General features: G+C 37.5%; 1 protein-coding gene across 5 annotated transcripts in view; it reads right to left on the reverse strand.

Moving 5' to 3' along the window:
• Positions 1-26538, reverse strand: part of LOC138933807 (uncharacterized) — a 249198-nt gene that overhangs the window by 217039 nt on the left and 5621 nt on the right. For 2 of the 5 annotated variants that reach the window (XM_070296811.1, XM_070296806.1), the window contains exon 1: positions 18737-19462. The exons of 2 other annotated variants lie outside the window; for them this stretch is intronic. The gene's annotated coding sequence lies outside the window, so the exon portion shown is untranslated. Of the gene's footprint in view, positions 1-18736; positions 19463-26538 lie in introns of those variants that run through there. One more of the 5 variants, XM_070296808.1, reaches the window with a different exon arrangement.

The raw sequence follows: 26538 nt of genomic DNA on the forward strand, positions 1-26538 counted from the left end.
TCAACAAACGTTCATTGCAATAATATACTATTGTATTTGAAGAAATCACGGGCGATCAATAAAATTTCCTCCGCGGCAATAATCACTTGTTCGTCGGTTTATCTGGCTATTAAAGAAAACGACCTGTTAACCGAGGTATGCGCAGCGATAGCGGCCGCCGTGCAATAAATGTCGCGTTAGCGCGTCAGTCTAACTTACGCGCCCATTCTGTCATCTTGCGCGGGTAACGTTATCGTCGATTATCTCGTCGTATGGATCGATGCTCGGGATCTCGTGTTCATGTTACTATGCTGAACACAACACGCATCGTAACTCTTTCACCATAAGTATCACTTTCAGACGAATATGGTAAACGTTCTGTTTGAAGAAATATAACATTTATTAACTCGATTATCTAAAGATTTTTGATAAACTGCATATTATATAACATAACTATAAATAAAAAGCAAAGTTCTGTATGAGTTATCGGAAAATGAAATGTGCTAATTAATACATTACATGATAATGGCTGTGTAGCCTATATAATAATTATGACCGTGATAATTCGCTATTAATTTGTAAAATAATTCAGCGGTAGATTATAATTGCCATGTAGAATGGAATCTTGAATCTCATTCGATTTCAAACTATAGTCGTGTGATCTAACATAAATTTCTTCCGATATACAAGAAAGCTGGATTTCTCTGCAGTTAAATGCACCAGCAACTATAGTTTAATTCATGGTGAACCATGACACCAGGCGATGGGAATGTAAAATGTCTAATTTCGACAAAACCGCAATAGCGAATATAATACGAAGCGAGCGATATACGCGAGCAGAGAATCGACAGCAAAAAGAGACGGTAGGATATCGTCTAATATCCTTTGCCGAAGCTCAACTCGGAAAATACGAGCGATAAATCACGGCCCCGCGCAAATGACAGATGCAAAAAGCTCCGTACCGTTTCGCGGTGAGCAGAAGTTAGGATGGTTCGATCGTTCCCGCGGAAGCTGCAGCGGCAGCGGGAACGCGAGCTCGTGAGACGCTCTCTCGGTCGCGATCGCGCGCACGCTTTTTGTGGCCACGTCGTGACGCGCGAAAGCCAGTTTATCATCGCGTTTCGTGACCGCTGCATGTCCTGCGGGCTGCTGCCAAGAGCAAAATACAGCCGGAGCTTCCGCGGGATAATATTTAGTATTCCCACGCCGTCGACTGTCGTGGCTTATAATATTTCGCGTCATATTAATATTCCAGAGGGACGCACAGGCCGTGCACTCGGCAGGACAACCAAGGACGAACCGTGTGCCGCCACGTCCGCGAAACGGCGTACGGAGATGCCTCGGTAGCATCCTTGTTACGAAGGTAAAACGAGAAGCGAGCGAGGACTATTGAATAAATAAAGAACGATAGCAGATTTATAACGGTGGACTAAGACTAAGGCTTTGATTATTGATATGAAACTGCCATTACGACAGCATATCGAGAATCATAGAAGAAAACCTCAATGTGTATCAGGCTACGACAGAATGGAAAAGCGAGTTACGCTTTTGAATAATTCAAGAAAAGGCGGAAATATCGAGACCGTAAGTTTAAGATAAAAGGATGGTCATCTTGATTATTAATACAAAGTTGTATTACGAACAAAAATGACATCAAGAATTACATAAAGCGCAAAAAAATTAAAAAAATAATATATATATATATAATTATTTATTTTGTTATTGCATTTGTTATTTTATTTATATTAAATTTATTTTTGAAAATATATTTATAAATTTATTTATGCAACAATAAAAATTGTAATTAAATAGCGTTAAAAGAGCACCTGAAAAATTCAGTAGCGACTTTAATCTTAATCAAGATCTCTTGGAGGAAAAAAAAAAAAAAAAAAAAAAAGTCGCTGTGGATCGAGTTATTTCCTGAAAAAGTAGCTTTAGAGAAAAGAAAGAGCCGACGAATTATGTCATGAGACAGCATTCGCAGCAGCACCAGGTTACCGAAGATCTATACCGTGCATCGACCGAGAACGCGCGTATGTAGGAGGGTAGCCGCAAATTACGTACAAAATTCAACGGCGGCACAGTCACCCTGCTCGAATTGCGAGGCAGATTGAGAGTAGCGGCACGTGGTTCGTGCATTCGCCGTTTGCGACATGCTCTCTCGATCTTCCACGTCGGGAACGTCGAAACATCGCGAACCCCGTTCAATGATTCACGAGCAATTCAGTCAAAGATGCATACGGCTGCCCCCTTTTCCGAAACACGGTCTCTCTCGAGAGAGTAAATAAATATAGTCCAATGAAAACTGTCACTAAAATGTAAATAGTGACCTATCGGGGAATTCTTATCAGATGAGATCATAGTGAAATGATTCGATTTTTGAAAACAATGGCAATGCTACAACTGTAATTCAATTTGCAAATCAAGCTTAATTTATATTGATTTATAAATCTGAGATTTACGAGTTTACGAACTTTTATACTTTACGTACTTAATAATTTTCAATCAAACGCAGAAGCTATTTGAATCAAGTAAACATCTTGCATTCTTTGTTTAATACGTTTCGATCCGTCGGCTACGAGCATTGATTCAATCAAAATTTGATTAATGTCGATTCAATTAAAGAAGGCGTATTTAAGCCGTCATCATAAAGCTGGCACATGTGTCGCATCAATCGCGCAATGAGGCTACATCGACGAGGGGTGCGGTCGCATCCCCGCGCGATTACAACCGCTCCTACCCCCGATTACCGTTGTTCTCCCGTTCCCCTGTTCCTGCCATCCCCGCTCCAGACACCTTCAAACAACTCCGAACCCGTGTCGAACGTGTCTCGGGAGCACGCGACGATATCGTAACGATGTTAGAGCGGATGGAGAGGGAAGCTTTGACGAGAGACGATCGATGAGAAAGAGAATATACGACAAGAAGGGAGAATGAGAGAGAGAGAGAGAGAGAGAGAGAGAGAGAAGGTGGTTAAAGCGGGCGACCGCGAAGCGCGTCAGGCTCGGCGAGAGAACGTCGTTGGATAAAAGAACGGCGGCTGTTCAAGAAAGGGAGGAAACACGATTTATTCGATATGGTAAAACGAAACTCGTGGGAACTACAAAAGAATATACGCAAATATATATGTATATATATATATATATATATATATATAATTAAAATAATTTCATATTATTATACTGATGCAAAGTTCGTATATATATGCATTATATAATTATATATAATGTATTAGTATTTATATTTTTTATTATATATAATTGTATACGCGTGATTTATATAATCATATAATTTATAATTTATTTCAATGCAGAAATTTAATGGTGAAATGTTAATATAAAATAATATTAATAGAATCAATTAATATTAATCTAGCTTTATATGCATATATATCATATTAATATATGCATGTCCATATAAAATGCAGCAAGAAAAACGGATATATTTAGAGAATTATACTTCCCTTCGTCAATAACGAGTTAACGAGATAGATATATTTTGCTTGAAGAAATAATTAATTTATTGTAATGTTGGACAATTTTTAGGAAATCGATATATATACACAAATAAAGAAATTCATTAAAAATCCTCTTTAAATCAAAGATTTTATTTATTATATATATATTGTTCATAACAGGTTCATAAAGAAATCAACTGTATATATAAAAGTTGATACATGTTGATAATGAGACAATTATGAAGTCGCGAGCGGCAAATATTATTAGATGGAATGAATAATCTTTTTTATCGCATTTCGCCGCAAAGTATATCTTCGAATAATAAGTAAAGCGGAGTTATAAAGAGGGCGAGGTAAACGAGATACATAACGAGAGGCGAAACGGCGGGTGGAATAGAACGTAGCGAAAAGGTTAAAGAGCGAGAAGGAGAAGACTCTCGGTCGTCTTCTCGCGGTAGACGAAGCCATTTACGGGCAGGTAAGCGGTTTCCATTGTCTATGAGGTATAATGGAGTAATCTCGCGGTGATGCACCACCACCGAGGCCGACATTCAAATTGCGCACCTTTTACTTGTATGTGTATGCATATGTGTGTGTGTGTGTGTAATACACACTGGCCAACATCGTATACCGGGTCTTCCGGTCAACAGAGCCAACACCATCGTCGATATCGTAGACGGTGATCAAACTTATCGTCCAGACAACATAGTACAACTATGTACTTTCGTGAATTTCATAATGCTGACCGAGCATTGCTATACTATACTCGCGATACTCGACACGAAAACTACCCAATTTAACGACGACCAAGATTTTACGTTTATTAATCCCCTTAACTAGTAAACCATCTAGAAATAAAATATCCGTACATTATATATATACACACACACACACACACACACACCAGTTTTCGAATAATATTTTTATTAATGATTATTAAATCTTAATTTTTTGCGAGACTTTTATTTTAATACATGAAATGACACACAGATACCATTTTATATAAATAATATACTTTGTCATTTAGGAAAAATCGAAACGGAGAATCGTCCATCCGATTCTAACCATCCAAATTCCTTTTAATTACCGCGCCTAAATTCCCGCATTAATCGTCGCACGTATTTCTGAGTAAACAATATCATGCCTATTTGTCTTCATTAAACTCTTCGAAATACTTCAGCATGATTAAACGCTCTGAAATGCGAGCTTCTTGTTACGGCCCTGGGGCTCGTGGTTTACCCGTAAATGTACGCGTTAACGCACACATCCTCCCGCGCACACGTTTAAATGCACACACATACACAAATACGCGCGCCCTCGCTCGCCTACGAACGTGTATACGATGGTTACGGCGATATATCATCGCACGTCCAGAGTCATAACGTGACGCGCAACACGCGAACGCATCAGTCATTTAGCCGCAAATGGAATCTGCTTCCTTCCTCCCGCCGCATTTCCGCGCCTTGTACACAGTATTTTGCACGACCGCGCGCGGCCATTGTGCGGAGAAGTCGCGCGCATGAGCTCGCTCATTTGTGCGAGGATGACGCGACGAATCTACCATCGCTAAAGGGAGAGAGAGAGAGAGAGAGAGAAAGCAAAATTTCGAAAATGCCACGACACTTGGATATTCGATGCTCGATAAACGGTCACTCTTTTCGACTTCTGATCGCTAATATTAATCTTCGGATTGGCCAATTGGGTAGGAAGGGCATTAACTTTGGGAACACAAGCGTGGGGTGACTCAGTCACCCTAGATCTCGCTCTCGACAGCTATACAAAAGGGATTTGATGAACGATGATGACGAAAATTTGAGTTCTTTGATAATTTATCACGTAAATCAATCAATGCTTTAACTGTTGTATACAATTTTTTTATAAAAAAATTGACGAAAGATAAATAATTATACAGTTTATCTATTTATAGTCTATTTGCTAATAAATTCTTTCTCCAACATTTAGATAATTAGAAATACAATTTTATATTGTAATAGTAATTTACCAACTTTCATTTAAATAATCCGTTTTTATTTAAAATAAATAAAACCATGATTCAAACTATCGTCTAAGATTTAATGAAAAAAGATCGAGGAAAGAGATATATTTCAAAACTATATTATTTCCTATATGAATTATTGTTATATATTGTTAAAAAAATCCGAAAATATATCTACCAATATTTTCGCTCCCATAGAAAATCTACTCGAAATGAATTGTCTAAACACTCGATATCTTCATCAAATTCAAATTGTTTTTGGTTTGAAATTGTTACGAAGCATATCATTATATGGCCTCTCGTCTCTCAATTTATTTCCCTCTCTTTCTGTTTTTCTAATAGAATAACACATCTGACATACATATTTGCTTTGGAAATGGCGAATCAACTAAACAAAATAATCGAATTATTTCACTCATTATGCTCTATTAATACACATTAAATATAAAAAATTAAAAACGCGATGTGTATGTGTGTGACTTTTAATAGTCACATTGGTAATATATTATTTCGAATGTGAAATCGTATATATTGTATATATAAAAATATATAAATTAAAACTGTGTCACCAGTTATATATCGATCTATATGTTAACGTTTTTATTCCTAAATATAATATTGAAAAAGATATAATGTACTGTCAAATTTCCTTTCCTAACGTTGTCCTTCTTGTATAATGCCCTACCATGCGAGATCTGTCCCTATTAAACTTGATAAACTTTAGATTCATGATAAAACGGCTCATAATGGACAGGTGAGACGCTGCATAGAACTGTGATATTCAAAATATGTCATAGAGTAGCGAGAGAGGCATATACGATGTCCAATGAAATCTTACGAGAAGGAAGCCTGGCGACACCTGCGTCTCTAAAAGAGAGACAGGCACCTGCGATACCCGTCCCTCTTTCTCCTCGTTCGTCTGTCTTTTCTTCGCCGCTTAATGAACTTTAACGAGTTCTGAGGTATGAGCCTAGAAAGGGGGAAGGACGACAGACGCGCGAGCCACCGCGGTTAAATTAGAAAACTCTCGGGATCCCTTGCGAGACCGAAGGGGAATATTTAAATTAGGTAAACGCCCTACGTCATGCCGTATCCTTAATGAGTTGGATGATGGATCGAGATTTTTCGACGATCCCCTCAACGAGAGCCGCGCGCGCGTTCCCCGCATTCCGCCTCGTCCCTTTGAGCAGGTGAGAAACCGGTATTTATTCTAAATCGCATGGACCAGGATCTTTGCCGTCGCACAAGGATCGCATGATCGTGTATGTTACGTGCTTTAAGATGTTGTGGATGAGAATAATGATTATAAAAAAATAATATTATAGACAAAGAGAGAGAGAGAGAGAGAGAGAGAGAGAGAGAGAGAGAGAGAGAAAGAACTACCTTGAGTTTTCAGTCACGAAAAATTGTTATATATTCCGCAATTTTGTATATTAATTTTTTATGTTTATACGCTATCAAAATTTTACGCGAAATCAATTTTTTAATCAAATTTGTAAGAGACGTATACAGATTTTTTTATTTTTTATAATAATAAATTATAATTCATTCTCTCAAATTTACTAACAACGGGAACTTGACGAATCCGAAAATTCTGATTTTGATGAAACTTTACAGACATATAGAGGGAAGAAAGGGCAGGGGGGGGGGGGGGTAGGTCAGTAGATGAATTTGGAAATTTTCAGTTGTAGCCCAAAAACGGTTCTAAGAGATGAAAGCGCCCCTTATATGTAGAGCGGCTTTTTAAGAAAACTATTTGAGATATCAAAAATTGTTTTACAATTGAAAAAATAATTCTCTAAAAAAAAATTTAAATTTTTTATTAATGTAGTTAAATAAAGCTGTTTTTACCATGAAATTTTTGTATAAAATATTTTTTGCTATCTCGAATAGTTTTCGAGATATATCGAGAAAAGCAAAAAGCCGCTCTACATACGAGGGATGCTTTCATCCCCTTAAAACCGTTTTTTGATCACAATTGAAAATTTCTAAATTCATCTATGACTTCCCCTATATGTCTGTAAAGTTTCATCAAAATCAGAATTTTTGGTTCGCGGGGTTCTCTTGTAATATTTAATATTGGAAAAGATTGTATGTATTTGTGTTGTCACTTCAGTTGCAGTTATTCGTAATAAATAAAATATTGCTCAAAAATATTTATTATCTGCATTCATATTTTACGTATTATATATATATGTCAATTTCTCTTAAATACACTTAAAATGATTTACTAATATGACAAGTATATATTGTTCGTAACAATTTATACGTCAATAATGGCGGATTGTGTATTTTTATTGTTGGTCAACTAGAGCGGCGGTTATTGAATTAATACACATATATAATTCCTATCCCTGTGTATACGTAATAATGCAGACCTCGCAACAGCATCCTGGCTGATTAATACTGCACTGGCTGCCTTCTCTCCACGTGAATATTGCTACAACGGCGTTACAATAATTATTATTACAGATCGTTGAATTATTCCCCAATAATTAGACCAGTTACGTTGTTATATCAATATAATTCCGGCTGTCGCGTACACGACGCATATAATGAAGCTTGTCGTGAAATACAGTTTGCGCATGTATGTATCTGTGCCCGATTACATTCGAAACTCGTTCTCACATAAAAGGAGCCGGTAAATCCTCACAAAACTCAAACGTAATAAAAGCGCCTTTCTTCCCTTGTACCATTTTAAATACCTAAAGAGAGGAGCAACGACAAACTTTTTCGAATAACGTGCATCGTCAATCAAATTAAAAAATCGGTAATAAGTATTTCTGAAAATTTTTATATAAAGAAATAATATATGTAAGTATATTTAAATTTTTAAATAAAAACAAAATAAAAAATAATTTAAAAATTAATAATTTAAAAAAACCGATAGGAAATATTAAGAAATAAAAAATAAATAAAACTCGAGCAATAATCAGTTTATTTTGACAAACTCTACTGCACTTGTCTAAATTTCAATTAAGCGATCGTATCTCGTTCACTATCGCAAGCATCGAATATCCGACACTGGTGTCGTTTCATAACAATTGCCTAAGAAGCTCGCTCTAAGTGGAATCCTCTTTGCACCCCAGAAAGGTGTATCGACGATAGAGAGAGAGAGAGAGAGAGAGAGAGAGAGAGAGAGAGAAGAAGCATCTCACGCGATCAGACTTCATAAGCGTAAGCGAAGCGTCTAGGAACCCTCGAGAGAGAAGATAAGCAAGCTCGTTGTCGCTCCTTTGAATCAACGTCGTACTGCCATGGTTCGTGGCGGAACGCTTCGCCCTTGAACCCTACCGAGCCAGATGCCGAGGGTGTGTCTATCGTCGACGTAACGGACCGACCCCCGGGTTCGACCCTCGCGCGTTCCCTCGCCGCTACTTTATATTCGCCTCAAATCGTGCATATTTAATCGCAAAACCAGCTACGATCTACTTTCCCTATGAGAGTTAATCGCGCCGGAACGCGCGGTAAATACGCACCGTACGAATTCGAAATAGAAAGATCGACGGCGCCCTATCTCTCTTTGGGATGAGTTTTCGGGAGGATTCCAACTGACGCGCAGTGAATCTCCGAGATCGAGAGAGGCAGCAGTTCGCTGCATGCGCTATCAACTAAAAATGGAGACAGTTTTCCGATATGAAACATTTCCTATCCAAAGTAAGTAAATTAAAAGAAATTCTGTCTTTCGCAGAGTTGAATTCCTAATCTTTGAAGTCGAAAATTGATTCTATTTTTTATTACATTTCTTTATTTTCTCTCTCCCAAGAAAATAATGTATATTTATCGGATGTATAAGAAGTTGCGGAAGGAATAGTTTCTCCATTGTTTTGCTTTAATAGCATTTAGAAACTTTAATATTTAATTTTAAATATAATTTGTCAAAAGCATAGCGAGAAAATTTTTAAATTAACGATTTTAAAAAAATGATCTATTTGTTGTAAGATTGTGTGTAAGTATGTATGTAATATAAAAAACTGTTATTCATATTACGCATACACGTATATATAAAATTCAACTTTTGTTTGCAAAACTTTTGCTACCTTCGAATCTCTTCTTAACAAATCGCTATCAAAAAATGCAGCAATAAAATTATTTTAAAAAATCGATGTAATACACACGATTGCATCGTAAAGGGAATATCTCCGATTCGAGTACGAATACGAGCGTCGCCGGGGTACGAGATCGCAGTTACATAACGCTATACGAAAGTTACGCGACATCACGTGAAAGGGCTTTTTCGTTTTTCACATTTTTCATCGCTTTTCCGCGCGGCGCAGCGCGGCTCGAAGCGGCGCCGAGATACGGAATTACAGTGAAAAAGGGAACGCCCGGATGTAACACGTCGAACTGTCATCACGAGGACGTCTCGCGCGAGTGAATCGTTCCAACTAAAACCGGGCGACGTGTCTATTTGCGTCGTTGCTGGCATATATCATCTATCGAATGAGAACGACGGAAGTCGTGCAGAAGGACTGCTCCGGGCACTCGCCGGGAGACAATTTAAAAAAAAAAAAAAATCCGGTTGCCATATTTAGTAACGCTTGCGATTTCGAATAGATCGAATACAAACAGCAAGATTTGTTCCACGCGAAGAGAAAATAATTTTATTTTATATTTTCCTATATCTACCAGATATTAATGTGATATTGTGATCGATGAACATCATTATGCTATTAACGCTGAAAATAATTTAATCGATGCAAAATATATATGTAGAATTATAAGAGTATGAACAATAATATCTTTAGAAAATTGAAAAAAAAATAATCATGCCCTTTAAAAATTTTTATGAGCATTTTAAAAATATATTGACGATTATTTAGAAACATAAAAATATAGCTTTACACGATACATCTAACAATAAAATATCACGCATACAACAATAAAATAAAATATAAAAATTCATGCAAAAGTAGAAGATCGCGGATCAATCTTTCCCCGATCGCGAGAATTCTTCACGAGAATTCAGTCATATTGCAACAACAGCGCATACGCGTAAGAAGAAATAAACTTTCTCCCACCGAGAGGAAATACTCTGGGAAATTTCAGTTTGCCGAAAAATTCTATATATACAACGGAAACCGAAAGAAAGTGAGAAGAAACGGCGGAAAAGACGGTATCAAGACGGAAGTGTAACGAACGCGCGCGCGGGCGAGCCTTTATCAGCCTCCAGAGGCACGTGGTCGCCGGTACGGGTCGAGAACGACATCGGATATAAGCGACGGATAAGAAAGTTTCGCGGCGATATGAAAAATACAACGGCCGAGTTATCGTCGACGTGAATTTTTCATCGGTGCGAGTTGAGTCCCGGTCGCGAGAGTTACTCGCGAGATTCTCGTCCCCCTCATCCTTCTCTCTCCCAATCTCTTTTCTACATCGGTCGGTCCTTCCCTCATCCCCCCAATCGTGCCAAACGGATGTAACAAGCGTCACGCGTAAGAAGTTCCGCTCTGACCGCTGGCGGAATCGTCCACAGTGAGCGACGCCAACTTCGTGGCTTCCGGTAACAGTCGCATGCATGATGCAAGTACCTACACTGAAGCAACGGTATTACGAAATAAAGAAACATGTCTTTTCACTATTTGTTAATCCCTTCAAAAAGACAATTCTCTTATATTTATAAATAAAGACAGAAGAGAATTAAGGCTTACATATATTTTCTTGATAAATTGTAAAATTAGTTGAACTTGAATTGAAAAGTGAATTCTTTTCTTCCTTCGAGAAATTGCATATTTCCTTTAAAAAAGAAATATATATCTATATTGTTCCTAAAAAGATCAAAGAGATATTAACAATTTTCGACTTTGTGTGTGTATCTCGTGTTTCGCGAACAAATTAGAATTTACAATATTAATTTAAAAGTAAAATTTCGAAACCATAGCCCAAAACTTTATTGTGTATAATAATTAATCGATATTGAAGTATTGAAATATTGATTTCGTATGAAAAAATTCATTATACTCAAAAATATTGAATATATTTGCGAAATAGCTTTTCGTATGCAGCAATTGCATTAAACTGATTTTTATACAGAAAAATGCTAATGTATTTTATATCGCTTGAAATTTTTGCGGCTACTGTCCTAAAAGTATTATAAAATTCGGAGCATATTGTTTTTCTCGGATATTGTTTGTTGCAATAACAGCACAGATAAAACGGCTTCCAATTGAATAAACGTATGTCATCAAACCGCTATTATCTCTATATTTTCACCGCACGCTTTTCTTTAACGTTGTTTCTCTGCAATAGAACCCAGTTTTCAAAGTGCTCTGCTGCACCGAAAGCATAGCGAAATTCTTCGCAGAACTATGCAGACGGTGGTGGTCCGCGTTGTGAAGAGAAATAAGACGGCGCCTAATAAAGTTCCGACGATACGGCCGAGTGTTCTCCCTGGAAAATCTCTTCGACCCGACCCCTTGTCGTCTTCGAGTATCTCGATCGAGAAATAATCACGATCTTAGGGGTGCATCTTAAATCTTCTTTCTTTTTATTGCGATCGCGGTTGCGATACAGCATCGTATCACATTTACATAACGGAAGTATGTCAAAACATGCCCGGAATTGCATCATCCGTCGTGTGCGGATAAAGCGGGTTAAACTGAGTAGAAAAGTTCTTTACCATTTTGCGATTTTCGTAACAATTATTGAGAAATTAATTAAAAAAGATCGACAATTCGCGATTTATTATTGAGTATAAGCGCGCAGTAAAAAAGGACATTATTACGTATCGTTCGTATGCAACTGTCATTATCATTTGTAGAGCGCGTCTCCCAAAACTTCGTCACGCGCCTAGCGATCGCAAACTTTCGGGTTGTCTCTAGACCGTCCTTTTTCTCGCCACGCGCTTATACTTATACGAATTAATCGAGCTTTTTTAATTAATTTCTCAATAATTATTATAAAAATCATAAAATGTTAAAGGACTTTTCTACTCGTTATCAATTTAACCCGCTCTATCACACGACGGATGATGTTTTTCTGGCTACTAAAATTCTTATGATTGTATTTTCCGCGTAAAAATGCAATTTTTATTATATTTATATATTTTCGAAAAATCATTTATATGTATATTAAAAATACAATGTTTATAAAGTTGTCATTAATAAAAGATTTAAAAATAATTTCGATATCTATTCTAATACCTATCTCATTTCTTGCTAAAGATATAAATACATTAAGTCAATTGGCTTATTTCCCCGAAATGTCAAAAACGACAAAAATATAATTCACGATATTAATCGCCTTCATATCTGAATTTTATAAAACAAATACTGTATATATATTTTAGTACAGTACTTTTTTTAGTAAAGTCTTGTGCTATTTTTTATACAATTTTAAAACTCTTAAATTCTTGCCTGAAAATTTTCTACGTGATATATAACGTTATCGCGCCGAAAGGTACTCGGATGTGGTATTACGCGACGATCGTATGTAACATACAGACCGAAATCTCGCGAACGAGACGTCTTGGCTTGCGATCTTTTTTCGAGAGTTTTCTCGGAAGTCCATGGGATCTAATCGCGCGCCCAGATATACGTTATTTTCGGAAGGGTAGTCACGATCCCGGAGCGAGATTTGTCCCGAGAGTAGGAGATTGGAAGCGAGAGAGATGAGTCACGGAAACGGAGATACGAGTTTCGAGAGGCAGATAGGAGGAATTCCATGGGGCGTGGACGGGTTAAGTTATCCTCGCGTTTCCACGTGTTCGTGCGCGCGCGCGCGCGCCGACATTATTTCGTATCTTGGCAGGACACTTCGGGCAATGAGGACGTCCTACCCCGGCACGCTGCCGGAATCCATAACGAGGTCTTATCAGTCTTAGTCCGACTTCCCTTCTTTTTTCGCGTAGCGCTTCTCTCACCATAAAGGACTCTAATGTTAACCTCTTTGTCTCTCTAAAATTCTTCGCTCAAAATGGAGTCCCGCTTAAATGGACGATGCTCCTTCGCTCGCACTCTTGTCTACCATTTATACGCCCCGAGCGGTTACATGACGAAACACACGTTGCTTTGAATTAAAATTATAAATATGAAAAGTTATCTCTCTAATTCCTCCGCATAGAAATTAAAGAATATTCTCATGTCTGTCTAGATTGACTCGGTTGCATAATACTTTATTAATAAACAACAATAATGCATAAAATTTAGATTTAAAAGAATTAACACATATCTTTTCTTATATAAGAAATTAAATTCTTTTATATCTTCAAAATTATTTTAAAAATGAGAATAGCTTAAGACGAGATATGCAAAAATAACATTCTAGTTTGATAATATTTTTTACAAGAGAACAAAACTATATATATATACATTTGAGACTTTATTTTTGCTTAATAAATTCATAAAGACGCACGATCGAAGGCAAACCGATGAAACTTATGGCAAAGAAGTTGGAAGCGCGCTCGACGTTCCAAAGAACATCGGGATGAGCAAAAAGCCGGAAGGTCGCTCGGCGTCAATTAATCGAAACATTCGATTTGCCGCCGTTTCTATCGAACCGGTAGCAACGACGAAACTACAATACAACACGCGGTCACTTTACAACGTTTCGAGCGCTAATAACGAATCCCGGCGAACGATTACACGGCGTGATTTCGCGCAGATTGAACGAGTGATTAATTCTCGCGGCCAATCCTGCCGTGTCGCCCCGTCGCCCTCTGCGGAATCTACCCCTCCGGGAGAGGATACTTTAATCCCGGCAGCAACGGAACGGTTATTAATTCGTAGGTCGGCAGAGAGGAGAGAGAAAGGCGAAAGGGCGAAGGGTTCGGGCATCGAGGCGTCGGGCGAGAATAAGGCTAAAAAATAAATCCATTGTTATAGTCATCATCGCGCGATTCGTTTCACGACACTTCGACTGGAGTAGAGTCACATTTTATTCCCATCGAACGCGATATTGCGATTCTCTCCGCAATCGTGTGTTGAGAGAAGGACCTCGACTGATTCTTTATAAATGCATTGAATCGTTTCCCTTTAACTCATGATTATTTGCGTAGCGCAATAATTGTTTCTAAAATCCAGAAAGTAAAATTGAAAAATGTTGAGTGTTATAATAGTATGTAAAGAGAGCTCAAGGATTATAATATTTAAATAATTTTTGATATCTATTCGATGCGACACATGAAATTACATATGATAGTGGTAAATCATTAAACGTGTTACATTAGATTATTCATTTATATATAAATTTCATTTTGTTAGCTTTATTTTATATCATTCTTAATTTCTTTTCAAAAATTTTATTTTTTTCGAAGCAACGGTTTTTAATTTATCGCCATTATCACAAGTAATTTTCAGATATTATCATTATTTTCAATTGTATATAAGAAATGGAGTAACTTTTATTATCTACGGAAATCAACATCTTAAATCAATCCTTCCTTAAGAAGGATATTAGATTGTTAATAGCGCTCGAGTTATAACGGATGAACTTTCGGAGGTGCAAGTAGAAAATCTTATTCTTCCATTAGTTACAAATGCACTTTACCTTGATTAAGAATCTTACTTCGAGAGTCAGTCGCCGGGAGACTTAGTATCGCAAATTAAAAAGCTGTGAAAGTAGCTAATATCCCCGATTAAATTTTCATCGAGAAAAGAGAAAATAAAATTGCTGATAAAAATTTGAAAAAAAAAAAAAAAAAATCATATGAATAAATATCGCGTGATAATTCTGTCTTCAATGATCGTGGGTCGCGCCAGTAACGCCCGGGATTCGCGTTCGCAGACAAAATATATACGTTCGCGATTATACGCACTAACAACAGAACGGACGACAAAAAGGGTGGGTAGCAACGAGAGCGAGGGGCTATTCTTCTGCATTGATTAATGCGCCCCGTGGAGCTCGAAACGGTTTCGCGACCCTTTCTCTTTCGCTCGATTCTGGGCGACTCGCTTCGCGCGACGACAGACTCATCTCCGATTTTATGCCTCGTTTGAGGCACGTCCTACCAGCCCTTTCCCGAAGATACCCTCGATGACACGACGACGATTCCGACCCTCCGACAACGACAACGACAACGACGACGACGACGACGACGGCACGAAAATCACAGATCACGAGATTCGCGGTGCGGAGACAGCGGTCTATTTGGTATTTAAATAAGCGTACGTGTACGCGCGCGCACGGTCATCGTTCGGGGAACCGTATGGGTCTATAAGTCGAATCGACGTCGTTTTTTTAGCGAGACCGAGGAAGGTTGTACATAACGCTGCGAAGGTTACGATCGATCGAGGCCGCGCGAGGCTGCCGATGAGACTTTCTGTTTTATGGCAACGACAGGGGAACCTTTTCCAAAGGTATTTTGGACTAAGACTTCCGAAGGTATATTGGAATAAGGCGAGAACATATTTACGCGCAGATACCGCCCGCAAGTTCTCGAGTACAGCCGCTTTAACGGAAAAATTGTCTTTGATCGAGTAGTATAAGCGTTAACCGTAAATTTCTATATTAATTTTCAATGATATCCGGATATTAAATAGTGATTTTTATACTCGATAATCGCCGAAATATCTGTACGATGTTATCAATTTGTCTCGTTACTTGCTACTTGTCTCTCTCAAGTATACATAAAATTCCGAAAGATTCAAGTTAGATAGTAATTTTATACTTTATAAGTACCGCTGACCAGACTTATCTCCCTTAGTCTCATGATGCTGTTATAAACGATATTCATCGTGTCTTAATCCACAGGTATCTCGGACAACGCAAGCTCTTGAAACAAAGTTGTCGGGTTTCCCGACAAGAACTCCGCAGACACACAATAACGTGCTGCCGTGTTAAGCACGCTAAAGTATGGGGGCATCATCTCCGCTCTGCAAGCTTCATTTATCTCGGCGTACCGTTCTAAGAAAAGTCAAAGAGAGAGAGAGAGAGAGAGAGAGAGAGAGAGAGAGAGAGAGAGAAAGAGAAAGGGAAGCAAGAATATAAGCATTCGTATCTGCACGACAAATTTCTGCTTCCGGCGAGCATCAAGCTGAAAACTTTCCATTTCTTTTCTCGCGACTTCCCTTCATAAATTCGTAATTAATTCAGCCAACAATAACGAGTGGAATGTACACTTACATTTCCCGCCTCCCTTTCCCCAAAGAAGAGAGAGAATTCAGAGCGATGGTAATATCTGTCGCGCCGGGCCTGCGACGTGCCAAGTCTATAGCGAGGGAGGAAAATTATAGGTCTGTTATTGTGTACTTTCTCTCCCTGGCTTTTCACGCTCGATCATTTATTTACGCGGGCCGACACTCGATTCCGCGAATCGATCGAATTCTTCCCGAAGAAGTAACTCTTTCTCTTATTATCTTAATATCATAACAATTCAAAAGCAAGTAATTGTAATGAAAATAACTTTCAATACTGCCGTAAATATTTGTAATTAATTCTTAATATTTGTACTTAATTAATACATTATATTCGCCTTAAAGAAGTTGAAATTTCTATTTACTGACAAAATATTCGGCAAGTAGATGAAAAATATTTGTCGTTACCAAAGTGATATAAAAATATTTTTATAAACATGCATTTCTATATAATATTATTATGTATTACAAATTTATAAAAAGTTTTTTAAATTACATTTTCTTGTCCTCGTTTAAAAAATTATTACAAAAAAGCTGTTTATTATATCAGAATTAACCTACATTTTAACAATAAAAGAACCGTACTAAAATATATAGTTGCTAGAGTTGACCTTCTCATTGAAAACTAAGATAAAATTTCATTAGCGATATAAAAAAGAAAAAAAAAAGAATGAAATTATACAAAAGCCTAAGCAAAATATATGTGAATTTGATTAAAAACTGTGCAATAATAATGAATTTAATTTATCTTTGACTCTTAATGCACTATAAACATTGAACAAAGCGAACTCTGCACTGTCTATTAAAGGTTTAATGTGGTCAACGGATCATCTTTGAGAATATAAAGAGACTCTCCAAAATATTAGAGGCAGCCCGCGTCGGTCGTCGTGTAGCATGTCGGGGGCATAAATTATACCAGAATGGAGAATGTGCCCGCACGAGTTCTCTCGTTCGACTACTGCTCGCTTTGTCCATTTCGTCGGCGAATCTCTGACATTAAACTTGTTAAAGACGATTAATTTTTCGACAATGGGAACAAACGTTTGAAAGCACGCGAGATTTTCACAATTTCCGCGTTGGTTTATGAGATTTTTCAACATCGGGATATCGAATCAAACAAGAATATTTGCGAGAAAATGTCTAGTATATCTTGCGAAATGTACTTGCGAATTGTATAGTGCATACGAAAAATAGGAAAAATCACGAATACGAAAGAATCCATGAAAATTCCATTCAACGTTGAAAGTTACGATCAATTGCATCTGTTATTGCAAAATTATCAAACTTGAAAAACATATTTTGCGTGAAATTGTACGTAATAAAAAATAATTATACTACATGCAGAATATTGCGAATTAAAAGCGCAAATAGAAATATACTCAAATATATTCGCAGATCAATGGTACAGAAATGTCAATAATTCATAATTATTAACTTTCATATATATTAATGTCATCGTAAATTTTGTAATTTGGTAAAGATGAAAAAGAAAAGAGAGAGCGATCAAAATAAAATAAATCATTAAAATGAACACCTCGAATTTAAATACGCACAATATACTGTAATATTGTTTCGTAAAAACAAAACAGTGCAAAAATGTGTTTTGTAAATTAGGCAATATTAGATTCAATTATAATTATATTATTTAATTATAATAATAAATATAGAAACAAATTTTTAATAACAAAATTAATATCAAGCTCATTAACGAAAAAGTGCGATTTTAAAATAAATATTAATTTTCTCACGTAACGTAAACAATTTTGTAATTCTTTAAACATTAAAACACAGAGTTGTCAACGCTAAAGAATGTTAACGATAAGTTACTCGAATAAATTACAGCGAGAGATTAATTAACGCAATCGACTCGCGCCATTAAGTTCCAACGCGATCGTGGGTGGTTAAGTAGAGCACGCGACGTTCACGCGAATACAAGTCGCGCGATTAAGCGAGTCTAACGAGGGCGGATACGCGAGCGTCGCGACGAAACCGTAGAGTTTTAAATCAACGGTGTCAGCGCAATTTGGTCGGCTGCCAAGTATATAATTTACAAACGTAATAATTCAAATGTACGAACGCCGAAAGTCGAAGACGGAGATAATCGCGCGAGTAAAGTCGCCTTCTCGTGAACGCTAAGTTCGTTAATTCTCCAGGAAAACGTTCCGGAAAAACAGCGCGACTGCGCGATATAAAGGTAAAACCATCAACGTTGAAATAGACAATTTTCCTTACTTTTACGACGATCAGAAGGTGATGAAGGATCTTCGCAGTATCTCACCTGCCGCGTTAACCCCGTTCGTCACAGAATACACCAAGAGAGAAAGAGAGAGGGAGAGAGAGAGACAAACGCGACGAGAGAGAACAGACAGCGTCACGTGTCACTGAACCGCCACTTGTAAAAGTTCACACCGACCGGTCGTCCCGCCGATCCTCGTCGCACGCAATCGCCGTTCCTCGTGAGAGAACAACTCCCGATCGCTTTACGGGACAGGCTTCAGGGCAAGTAGACCATCACCGGTTAACGTTCCTCTCCGGGGATGGGCATCGAGATAGGTCGCGCACCTCGAGGCGTCGCGAGCAGGCGGTACAACACCCGGTCGCGTCGATCCTCGTCGTGGACGGATTTTTCCGCACTCCTCGCGGAGGAAGCGCGGCGCGATTCCGCTTTCCCCCGGGGCCGAAACGAACGATGGGGAAGAAAGCCAAAAAGAGCGAAGAAAGGGCCACGTATTCGCGAGAGAGGGAGAGGGAGAGAGAGAGAGAGAGAGAGAGAGAGGAACAACCGACGCGGCGACGGCGGCGGCGACGGCGGCGGCAGCGACGACGACGACGACGACGACGACGACGACGACGACGACGGTCGCGTGGTATCGATTCGTGGCCGTGGAAAGCCGGCGGCGAGACGGCCCAGAGAGAGCTTTTTCTTCGCTTTCTCTCCCTCCCTCCCTCCCCCGTGTATCTTTCTCTCTCTCCCCGCTGCGGACGACACGTTTAAATATCCGTCTACGTTGTGTGTAGGCAAACGCGTGTTCCGTTTTCATCCGAGGAGGCCTCGTGTACCGCGTGCACGAGGTCGTTTCCGGCAGTACCGAGACTCTCCTTCCTCCTTTTTCTTTCTCTCCACGCGTGTATACGTATGTAAAACAGCCACCACAGATCGAAAACTGCCTCGGAAATCCTACGAGCGCGAGAGACACAACGTGCGTATGACTGATACTGTGCGTGTACGTAACACGGAAGACAGACGCGTCTCCCTCGAACGTCCGGGTCGGACTGAACGGAGGGGCCACCCGACAGACCCGCGTAACCGCGTAGTCGTTCGAGGTACCGTCTCCCCCCACCCGGAGGAGCCACGCTTCGGCTTTCCCAACCCTTGTCGCGCAATCTCCCCTCCCCTACATTCTTCCACCCTACCGCATCAGTCCATCAGTGCCGTATTCCAAGTTGGATCTTCGAGTCCCGCGAACTACGAGAATAGACGTCTCTCTTGGAATAGCCATTCTCATTTATCGTAAAGCATGATTCATAAATATCGGGGAAAAATCGACAAAAAAAAATGAATGTTTTGGATGACTTGCGCGTCTGGAAAATGTTTCTAAGAAATCTTTCCGCAGTAATTAATTTCGTAAGATGTTAAGTGTTCAATGTTATATTTTTGATAAAATTTTAATCGATTTGATTCAAATATTCGCGAATATATTTAGCTTGTGTATGAATTTATATTAAAATTTTAAGCACCAGTTTTAGTATGGTAAAGTTGTCAATTTAATAAAATGAAAAATTTAAGTAATTTAATGTTTATTAGTTATGCTGGAATTTATATAGTACTGTAATAAAAATTTACATAATTTATTTACGAGAAGGGGAATGAAAGGAGGAAGAATATATATCCGAGAAAACTATCAAGCATAATTTGTATCCAATAAGTACCTGTTATAAAAATTAAAAGTTACTCCGCATGAATAAATTTTGTTAATTAAAATAATATATGTTTATCTTACCTCAATTTTATGAGAGAATATACATTTAAAATAAATTTAAATAAATTTTTTAATAATAATTGATTTTTTTAGATATTATATCATAATAATTTGACGAATAAATTTTCGCTCTTTCCACGAATAGAAGTTTCTATTATATATTTACTATGTTTATGAAATCGGTGAAAATAGTATTAAATAATAGCGTTAATCGATAATATCTGCCGCGCGTTAAAAGCTATCGCGTAAGCATAAGAGTACTTGTGTATATATTTGCTGCGTTACATTATTTTTATCTTCATTTATATGTTAAATTAATATCTCTTGTGAAAGAGTTTATGCGCGGAATGAAAATTTTAATAGACCTTGTTCTTCATATTTTTATCCATTTTTTTTTTTTTTTTTTTTCCTCGTTAGGCACTAAATTGCTTGAAAAATGTAGCGCTTCAAGCGCTTATGCTGTATAAAAAAAATATTACGTATAAAAATCTATTTAATGGTTTCCAATAAAATTTTCCGATATAACTGTCTCTATTAGAGAAAAAATATTTTTCAAAATAATAGATCTATTTAATATTTTTCTTGTTTAATTGAGGATACTAAAAAATACATAGATTTTTTCAAACATATTGCATTACTTTACAAAACTAAATTTGACTCGAGATTCGTAAAAATTGCGAAATAAGAATATCATATACGCGTGTTACACAAATTATACGTATATTACAAAATAATATTGTATTGTAAAGAGTTCAAAATTTTCTGTCGATTATTGTCGCGATAGGATTTTCAATGTCAAATATAAATGTATCACATGTTATTGTGCTCGCTTTTGGCTTCCGGTCTCGATGTTACTCTCATAGGAAAGAAAACCATCAGTGTCCGATATAAAAAAGATATCGAAGTGTCTCGCAAGCATCCCATTTTCCCCGTCCTTCGGAAACGTTACCATTCTCGGCATACCTGATCGCGCCGGGCAACCTCTGCTTTTTCGGGCCAGGTATGCTTTGCCACGATTTCATAAAGGTTCTCGAAGAGCATATCTCGAATGCTGTCGACCGCATCCTCGAAGGGCAACAAGAGAGACTAAAAATCATCCGTCTGTAGCTAACATCCATCCTTGGTATTTCGTAGTAAAATTCACGGAACTTAGAATCAAATTGCACTGTTCAACAAGCAACGAAAGAATGTTGCGGAATGTGTGTAAAGAATATTTCACAAGTCGCATTTTGCAATACAACTCGAGCAGCACAAATACATATACACGTTAAAATGATTTCTTTGTTTATTTTCCTTTCCTAACTGTTTATAAAAAACATGATTTCTATATTCAACATCGTGAACTGTTCTTCGCGTTGCATTATGTATAATAAAACCGTTGAATAATTGTACTCATATTAATATGTATAACATTATAAAAATTGACAATGCCAAACAATCTATTTCCAAAAGAAATTTCTCTAATGATAAATGTCATTAAAAATATAGCGCAATATTTAAACAGATTCGTCAAATTTTATTTTATTAAATATAGGCCTTTTTCTTTATAATATTTATAATATTTTAATAAGATCGATCCTATTTATATTTTAATGAAATTTTCTATTCCCTTTTATACATTTCGACCTTTACCCGTCTCATTTCACATTGTTAATGTACAGTAGACTTAAATCGAACCTGATAGTTATCTGTCGTAAACAGGAGTCGATCCGTAAACAGCTAAGACTTCGACGACAGGCCGGGCAGTTTCTTTTCAGCGCTAAGTGCTAATTTAGTTTATGGTCCAGCGACATTTATTTCAGAAGCCGAACGACTGTTCGCCCGACGCGGGGTTCTTTCCGCGTCATTTGCCAAGATTGAAAACACGGAATTACTTGTTGGTGGACGACGAGAGAGTAAGAGAGACCATGCTTTCTCGCTGGGTGGATGGTGGGCGTTAAAAAATGGTAATCCGATCGTTTCCACGGCGAAGCTTTACCGCGGGATACGCGAAAACTCACCCTAAATCCTAAACCGGGAATCTCCCTTCTTTTCTCTACGAACCGACCCCATCCTCCACATATTCTCCCAGATCCTTTTATCAGTTTTCCCCAAGAATACGATGAAAAGGGACGAGAGCCCTCTCCGCCGAATAGTAAAATATTTCACGTTAGACCCAGGGCCCTTCCTTCCCCAAAAACCCGAGCGCATATCTTATATCGCGGAAGCACTCGACGAGGAATTTAATTCAATCGCTCACTTCCGAATGTCGATACGAGAACCTCGGACACGCATTATGTATTTTGGCAGCATTCTTAGTTCCTTCATCGTTTATCCCTCGCAAAAAGATTATCTCCCCGCGCAATATTTCCTCACCTACGTATCACCTATAATTTCAATTTATTTAAGTCATTATCCATGATTCAAATATAGGGAAAATATGAAAAATAAATAAATAAATTTCGTAGAGCCTTAGAAATGTTAATGGTATATTCTAAAATTAAAATCGTACGCGTCAATAATCGTCCAAATACGTTCTTTTTTGAAAGTAATAATCTTACGTAATATTTCTCCTTTCATAAATTAATGTAAGACGAGAGAACAATGTTTACAAAATACTCCTATTTACCAAAATTCAGATAGATTTTAACCGAGATGCGATCAACTCGACGATATTCAAGCATTTTATTTACGACATACAACAGGGACATTTATTTAGATTAAAAAACGCTCGTTTCATGTTTCGTTCTTCAAGAACACGAACGATCTTACGGAACGGAGATTGTTGCTGACGCAGACTCCTCGAGTAGAGGATTTTCGGGCGCGTTTGCTCCGCTCCAACCGCAACGCGAGTTACGGATAATAACGGCGGCCTATCCGGTAGCCACCGGAGTCAAACCGCAACCCATCGGCATACGCCGCACGTACGAGTGTACGTGTAAAGCGCATGCGGACCTCTGTACGTACACAGAGATGTGTGAGGGTGAGCGCGCGCACGCATCTACGCACACGTACTTTACGTATGTGTGTATAGGGAGGACTCGGAGGGATGCAAACTGCACCGCGCAATGTTACTGGTACAGTTCTCTCAACTCGATCCGACTCGACTCGACTCGACTCCGACTCTCGTACGCATTAATGCAATGTCCGAAAACTATCGTGTAAATCCATAGCCGCGTAAATCAAAAGCGCGCCGAACAAGAACCGCTTGTGCTGCGAGCGCGCAAAATCGGTTCTTGCTTTGTGCGAATTGGATTTACACGCTAGTTCGCGAGAACGCATTAACCCGCGGCAAATCGAGAACTGTCTGTAAGTGCTCGATACGATGCGGACGATGCGACGAGCGTGTAAAGTTTAGCGTACTATCGATAGAATGCAGGGTTGCATTGGGACGCATGATGAATCCCTGTACATTCACGCAGCCACAACCCAGCCAGAATGACCGTTATGAATTTTTATATACATGGAACAATGATACTTTATACGAATTAAAAAAAAAGCCCACCATAGACGATTTATTATTTGCCATGAAATTTGTGACATTCCATTTATAATTTTTGTATACAGAAAACATTCAAAGAAATAAAATACACAATCCAGTAAATATCAGAAATAAATATATAACGCGATACATATGTATATTAATATATACGGCACATGAAATTATAAGTAGAATTTTGTCTTGAAATCTGTCGTAAATTATAGATCATCTAAAGTGGCATTAAAAGAACATTACGACTAATATGCGAATGTTTTAGCGAGATTTCACAGTAAACCCATCTAGAAGGATAGAAAGTTCACGTAACTGTGATGTAAAATTGTTTTCATTTAAACAAAATTTTTCTTCTACCATTCTCGCATCAAGAGACTTTCCCGCGTTTTACATAATTATAACTTTATAAATTTTTAAATTACATTTAATTTAACTCAGAAGGAGTTTTATATCAACTTTTCATAATATTATTTAATTCAAAATATTTAAATTGAAAGTAAATTGAAATATACATTAACTCCGTATATTAACTCCGCAAAAGCTATATAATTTTATCTCGCTGTCTAGCCACTTTTATAATCTAGAAAAAGAATGAGTTATTTTTAATTTATAACTTTTTCAATAACTTCTTCAACTTTATCCAGATAATTTTATCCAACGCGCATTCAATCGGAAAAATGTTGCAAATTAGTATATTAACAATATGACACATTTAATTAAATATATAAAAGTTGTCAGGTTTTATAACTTTCGCAGATATATTTACACTGAAATTAAACCGTTTATACTTCCATCGTGTTAGAAATGTGCAAATAAGAAAAGTTGAGAACTGGCGTTCCCGCCGATCTGTTGCGAACGACAGAATGCGTCATGTTGCAGCATCGTATACGCGGCCGTTGCGCGATCCGCGTCTCGCGCCCTGTAAATGCACCTTAACACGCCACATAGCGTGAATATGTAAAGGTATGTACATCCGAACAGCGCGGCCTTTTTACCTATTTGTCGCATGTGTCGCGATGCATGCGATATGGTTTTAGTCACTGCCTGCATACTGATTTTCTTGCTATCGATATGAATCGCAGCTGGGTGTCTTAACGCGCACAAGCGCGCTATATTGTCATTCTTGCCAAGTAAATAAATTCTCATAAAGGTTATCAAAAATCAAATCAATATATACAAGACCATTTCGATTTAGCAAGTTTATCTTTTACTACCAATAATTTTTTTCTTTACAATAACTTGTTTTAAAAGAGAGCGAACATATATTTTATTAAAACAACTATTTGTCATAAAAAATTTTTATGAAATATTGTCTAATTCTAAAATACGTATCATCCTCGAACAAAAAGAGACCTAAAAATTTGTTTAATAAAGTTTATAATGAGAACTTTTTAGAAAAACTATAAACACGCTAGTAATAAGCCAAAAATATTTTAAAATAAATAAAACGCGCTTCTTTTATATTAAATTCTTTAATAATAAAAAATCGGAATATAGAATATTAAATCAATATAGTGAATAGAATAATGATACAAATAATAAAAATCACAAAAAGATATATATTTTACGCCTATTATATATTTTTTATCATTAATATACGTAAAAGTCATTTTCGCGTTAATGGCATCGAAATCTGATCTCGTCGAAATTGTACCGGCTTGGATTGTTGGTGCAAAATATGTTGACAATGCACATGTACACAATGCGCGTATCTGCGGCACGCGTATATATATATATATATATATATATATCATTTGCAATATGTACACATACACATAGTTACACGAATCTCTCTTAATATATATATATATATATATACAGGGTGACCCATTTTAACTTAGGCAGCCAAATAACTCGAAAAATAAGCACACTACGAAAAAATGTTTAGAATCAAAATTTTGTCATTTCGAGGGGGACGTACAATGACGTTAAAATGAGCCCCCCCACCCCTTCCCCTGGGCGGTGAGGGGGGGCAAGTTTGAAATCTTAAATGGGAACCCCTATTTTTTATTGCATATTCGGAATCTTTGGCTAAAAACACATACAATTTGTCTGAAACATTTTTCTCGATTCATGATAGATGGCGCTGTAATCGACGAAATTCAATTTCTTCGATTTCTCTTACTGAGAACCCATGCTTACGATTCTGCAATAAATTAACAATAAAAATACCACGTTTTCATTGTTAATACTCGAAATTAGTCTTAAAACAAACTTCTCATTATTTTTTATTACTCATTAATTACTTCTCAAGAAACTGCTTTTAGCGTAACCCAGTAACAACGTCGTGGACGTAGCAGTTTTCTTTCCTTCGCCTTTCGCGATGAAGTGGATTATTACGAGATCTCCTTTCAATGTTTATAATTTGTTGCAGTAGATGCGGCGATTTGGGAATCGCTCCGCATAAGTACGGGCAGTAAGTCTGTAATTTCTACCACATTCGCCAAAGGTTATAAGAATATCGACTACTTCTGTAGGCGTATAATTTGCCATTTTACCAGAATTTTATCAGAGTACAAATGTTAAAAAAATACATAAACACTTGTGACTTTGGCAAGTACTCTGCGTTGATACCACTGCTT

Source organism: Polyergus mexicanus, unplaced genomic scaffold, assembly GCF_030449975.1.
Source record: "Polyergus mexicanus isolate NDT 795.1 unplaced genomic scaffold, iyPolMexi1.0 SCAF_6, whole genome shotgun sequence".
Taxonomy (NCBI): domain Eukaryota; kingdom Metazoa; phylum Arthropoda; class Insecta; order Hymenoptera; family Formicidae; genus Polyergus; species Polyergus mexicanus.